A 6,221-nucleotide genomic window follows, 5' to 3' on the forward strand; every position below is an offset into this window, starting at 1 on the left:
GAATATAATCAGGTCTCCTTTTTTAAATTTGTTTTTCTCTTTTTAATACAAATTTTTAATTGAACATAAATGGTATACATTTAAACTATACTTGGTGCCCTCTCCCCCCCAGCCCCCATTTTCCCTTCCCCCCTCCCACCAATGATTGTCCAGGGTAACCACGCCATATTCATACTTTTACACATATTCGGATGTAGACCCTCATTAATCACGTTCAGCCTTCTTCCTCTATCTTGGCGTAAGGCAGCTTGACAAACAGTATTAGCATTCTCAAAGGCTAATTGCTTTATGACCAACAGCCCTGCTTCACTGTCACCTATCAATCAACTAGCAGTTTGTAATAACCTGGCTACAAACTCCTGATATGGCTCATCTGGTCCTTGTCTTATTTTTGAAAGATCTTCTGTTTTCCTGAAGAGGGCAACTTGTTCCATGCTCAACGTGCAGCAGCATTGGTCTGAGCATAAGAAGCTAGACTAAATTCCAATTGCTGAGCTGTCTCTCTAAACTGTCCTTCTCCTGCTAACATATCAAAATTTATGGGTATTCCCTGAGCTACATTCAAATCTGCTGTAGATTGGCATTGTTCTACAAATTCAGACTTCCATAATAAAAAATCACCCCCTGATAAACAAGCTCGGGCAATCTGTTTCCAATCAGAAGGACACAAAGCCTCCATAGAGAGAGATTCTAACATGGCTTGAGTAAAAGGTGCTATTGGTCCATATTGAGCACAAGCCGTTTTTAATTCTTTTGTTTGGAAGGAAAAGGCCTATGTCCTCTAAGAACACCTCCTTGACCCAGTTTTGTTGGCATTTAAGAAATCTAATAACGCTTCCTTAACCATCAGGGTCTTCAGTATCCGGGAAAACTCTGAATCCCCTAGTATCTTCTCCATTTTTTGCAGCCCGATTTATAGCTGCGTGAAGAGGCAATATTAAAGAAGACAGCTCATATCTATGGTACTGAGCAGCAGTTTCTTCCTTAGGAAGCTTAACACAAAGCATATCTTTTAACCTATGTACAAAAAACAAAAGACTAATCTTCTGACCCATTGTATATTACTATTTACACATTAGGAACTAATCTTCTGACCTATTGTCTATTACTATTTACATGTTAGGCGCCTTCATTTTCTATCTTAGTTTCTTCATTTTCTGTCTTAAGTTTCTTTTGTGCAAAGCTTGTTTAATGACCTATTATATATTACAATTCCCACGTTTCAGCGCCAAAAATCTTTGAGCATGCTCTTTTTCTATTCAGCGGTGTCCTTCACGGAATCCTCAGTTTCAGAATTTCCCCGTACGGGCCACCACCTGCCGGAGCCAGCAGACAAAAGTATGGGTTCTGAAGAGAGGCGTAAGGATGAAGAATTTAACTCTAAGAATTTGATTCTCAGAATTTTTAATTTATTTTAACGTGGGGGGGGCACCAGCCTACTATCTCTACTGGCCGACCGCTGTTCTTGGGTCAATATTTCCTACTGGTCGACGACTACGCCCGGGTCAGTATTCTCTATTGTGCCGACGCTGGGTTTGTTTTTCCAGAGGTATTTATACAGTCACAGGTCAATCAATAGTCTTGTGCTACCACCACCAGAATACAATAAAGACCAATCCAAAACACATATATTACAGATAGGTTAATCAGTATCCTCGTGCCATACCATCTGATCTTCTCCCCAAACCTTGTTGACTCTGGGCGAAGGACAGTCAGCTGAGTCAGAGACACTAATCTAGGGGAAAGCCTTAATGGCTCCCCACACTCAGGCAAGGTAATCCTGGAAAATAAAATCCTGTGGCATCCTGCCCAGAAGTTGTTTTCTAATTTATCCAAGTCTTGTTCATTACAGCCCAGCTTTACAGTTTCTAGGTTAAGGGAAACAAGATCTCTTATATTGAAATACCATTTTACTTAATTTTTTTTGGTAATATGATATTTGGTAGTGAAAACAAAGGCAAAAGCTACTTGAGAGACAGCTCTTTTGAGCTGGAGAGCTGTTTTGCCCACTCCTAAAGAAACAATCTGTCTTATGGGACTGAAGCTATGGTCCTCCTTGAGTGTACTTTCTGGACTTTTTTTTCTTTTGTGGTACTGGATATTGAACCCAGAGGCATTCTATCTCTGAGACATCCCCTAGCCCTACTTTAATTTTTACTTTGGAACAGAGTCTCACCAAGTTACAGAAGGCCTTTCTAAATTGCTGAGGTTGGCCATGAACCTGTGAGCCTCCCTTCTCAGTCTCCCAAGTACTGAGATTACAGGCATGTGCCACCATGTTCAGCTTTCTGGATATTTAACAGGTACAATGAATGCAGAGAGAAACCACCTATCATTACCCTGGAGCCATTCTAGAGGTGCTCTTGGGCTTTCTCCATAGAGACTAAGGGACCATGGTTCTGCATTTGGTTTCTATGGTTGGTGAGCCCCTGGAGACGCGTCCTCAAGGCAATCTGCATACTTCTGGGCCAGGATGAGCTACTTGTTGTTCACTAGCCATCAGGAGTTACTGGCTGGATCATGGAAGGCAGAATGTGGCAGGGAATTCTGGGTATATGGTGGTCAGAGTATGGCTCCTTTACCTCCACTAGCTGCCTAGTCTTTCTGCCTCACTCAGTCAAGTAGTTGCTGGGGCCTGTGAGTGACTTTGTATGAAAGAGATCTGGTCTAGTAGGTGTGCTGTAGAGAATGCTGGTGTGAGACCTTGTCTCCTGAAGGTTGAATATGTACTCAAGGCTGGTGGGGACTGACGGTCTTGGGGTAGATAGTAAAGTGGCTGCACTTGGGGAGAAATTGTCTTAACAGATATCTGAGGACATTCCTACCCCTCTGCTGCCATGAAAGTTCTCCATATAGAAGCTAAAATACTGCTAAGCTAAAGTTTTCTCCTACACTAACAATGTTTATAATGAGATTCAATTTTCTGTGAGGAAGAAAGGTGTTTCATGAACTGTAACTGAAGGGGGAGAAGGTGGCTTGGGAAATTAGCTTTCTCAAATATGCATTTTATTTTTTGCAGGTCTGGGGATGAAACCCAAGGGCATTTGACCTCCGAGCTACACCCCCTGCCCTATTTTTTATTCTTTATTTTGAAACCGGGTCTCACTGAATTGCAGAGGGCCTCACTAAGTAGCTGAGGCTGTCCGCGAACCGCGATCCTCCGCTCTCAGCCTACCAAATGCTGGGATTACAAGCGTGAGCCACCACACCCAGCTAGTGTATTTTTTTTTTCATCCAAAGTTTTTAGTTGAGAAGAAAAATGTTGCTTTTGTGTTAAAGTAAATTTTGAGAATCTGTATATCCTGAGTGTATTTCTTTTTTTTTTTTTTTTGCGGTACCGGGGGTGGAACCTAGAGGCATTCTACCTCCAAGCTATACCCATAGCCCTATTTTTTATTCTTTATTTTGGAACAAGGGTCTTAGTTGCAACGGGCCTTACAAAGTAGCTGAGGCTGCCTGAGAACTGTGATCCTCCTGTTTCAGGCTCCCAAATGCTAGGATTATAGGCATGCACCACTGTGCCTGGTTCCTGAGTATATTTTTTAAAAAAATTTTATTGGTGCACTGTAGTCATACATCTTAATGGAGTACAAGATGGTGGAGACATACAAGCACACATCACCCAATTAGCCCTTACCTAATTTCTGTCCCATTTCCTCCCTCCTCCCTCCTTCTCATGTTTTCTTAATGGCTTCCTTTAACTGCAGTGCACTGGTGTGCTTGGTACACAGGCACCTGGCACTTGGAAGACTAGTTTGTCTGACTCTGTTGTGGGTGCTTTCATCCCAGGCTTCCACATTCCGTGGGCTGAGCAGTCAGGATGCTGAGAGGCTTGGATGTCTGACTCCATTCTGAGTGACTGTGAATTAGACATAGTACATTATGTTTCCTCATTTGTAAAATGGTGGGAAAGAAGGGTGTGAGACACAGGTTAGAAAGAGGGCTTCTAAATGAGTGATGTGTGCACGTATGCCTCTGCCAGCTTTTATCCCATTAAGATGGATGACAACAATGCACCAATACAAAATTTTAAAAAATGCCGGGTGTGGTGGTGCACGCTTATAATCCCCGCACTTGGGAGGCGGAGACAGGAGGATCATGTAGGTTCGAAGCCAGCCTCAGCTACTTAGTGAGGCTCTCAGCAACTTAGTGAGATGGTGTTTCCAAATAAAATATAAAAAACAGGTCTGAGAGTGTAGCTCAGAGGTAGAAAGCCCCTGGATTCCATCCTCAGTACCACACACTCACACACACAAAAATTTAATTTTGAGGATAACGAAAAAGCAAAATTAGTACAGATTTTTTTTAAAACTTGGGACTTCCTTTTTAATTTCAAGAGTATTTTTTTTGCAATTGCATATACTTAATGTACATAAACTAAATGCCAAAAAGTGTAATTAAGCCACATTATTTTATTGCAAGTGAAAATATAGAAACATTTAAAATTTATAAACTTTCTAAAATGAACAGTACTTATAAACACTTGAAAAATATAAAAGTTCATCAACATAATTTATTCAAAACATTTTAAGAACATTTCATATACATTTATAAAAATTACATTTTTACAAAGCTTTGTTAGAAGGTGAAAATATTCAGTTTTACAGATTTTATTAAGAAAAATAAAGTATTTTTGTTCAAATAATTTTGTGCTATTTTTGGGCTAGTACAATGATGGGATTCACTTGTATAATTTAAAATGAGTTGATGTGACACAAATTAAGAAAAGATGAGGCATTTATGAAAGTTGGCATTGTCTGATCCTTACCTCTCCTATAAGGAGAATATGGGAATTAGATTCTTGATCCAAAGAGAACTATGTTTTACCAAGTGACTCATATAATGGGCATGATGTAAGGTGCTTTCCATGTATTTGACTTAGTAGTTAAAAATAGATGCTAATTTTATGTTGTAGCTATAAAGGATTTTGTGAGCATTCTGTAAATTAAAAATAAAATCATTGACTTAAGAATGAAATTATAAGTCAAAAGATAAAATAAAACCTTTATCTTTATAGTGGTAGGAAGAGCTTTCAATTTTTCCCCTGTTAGCCTAATTGTGTAATCCTTAATGACACACATGCCAATATTTGCATAATAAATCTTAAGATATCTACGTGATGAGAAGTAAAGTGTATACATTAAAGTACAATTGTATATGAAACAACCAGTTGAGACAAACAAAGTGTGAATATAGGAATCCAGCATTTTACTATTCCTTAGATAGTATCTTCCTATATAGGAAAATTAATTTTTAGTGTTGGATTTGAAGTAACACTCTTTTGGCATAACATTTAAATGTTTTTAAGTGCATATTTCCCATATTTTATTCTTCACTCATTATATATAACTCATTATATATAACTCATTATATATAACTCATTAAAATTTTCTCAGTCTTCCTCCTGGGCATATATGTCAACACCAGTTCATTTTCCCACCCATGGTACACACTGATGCTTGTGTTTCAGAAATCTTTGACGCAGGCACAATAAACCAAGGGCAAAACTTGAAATTTAAGGTGTCAAGTAACAGGTGACATTTAAAAAAAATTCTCAAACTTAAATTCACTACAGTGAAGAATCACCAAAGCTCCAGGCTAGATGTCAAGAAAAATGTCATTAATTTCCTCACCAAAAAGTGCTATAGAGAAACCAAGAGCGTTTTCAGTGCTAAAAGAAAGTTAAGAAAATGCCTACAAATTCCAGACACTATCTTTTCAGAGGATACTTCTTTTATAAACTTGTGTTCATAGCTTATATATCTGATATATAAGTAAAGTGACCCAAATCAATAGAGTAAACACATCTTTGACCTGAGGTATCATGGATCTTCTATGGGTTATCAATGTTCAAATTTGTAGCATGCCTGGAGTTGCACACAACATTAAACTGTGCTCAAGAGTCTAATGGCACTTGAGACTTTGTGGTCATCTCAGGCTGTCTCTGTGAATATCAGTCAAAGTTCAGTTGAACTGTGGAAGTGCTGAAGTCAGGCTAGAATTCTGAGTAGCAGGCATTACTATTATTACTCTGGGTAAGCTTGGGCTTGCTCAGAAGCAACAAACAAACACCCCCAAAATTAATAATAGATGATGTTAGAGCAGAAGATCCAATTAAACTAATTTTTTTCAATGCGACTTTTGAATTAGGGTTTTTCTTTTGAGAAAAGTTTAGTCTAGAAATGAGATAGCCAATTTCCTTTCCAGAAAATCAAGAAGTG

This window comes from Muscardinus avellanarius (assembly GCF_963383645.1).
Source record: "Muscardinus avellanarius genome assembly, chromosome: 6".
Classification (NCBI taxonomy): Eukaryota; Metazoa; Chordata; class Mammalia; order Rodentia; family Gliridae; genus Muscardinus; species Muscardinus avellanarius.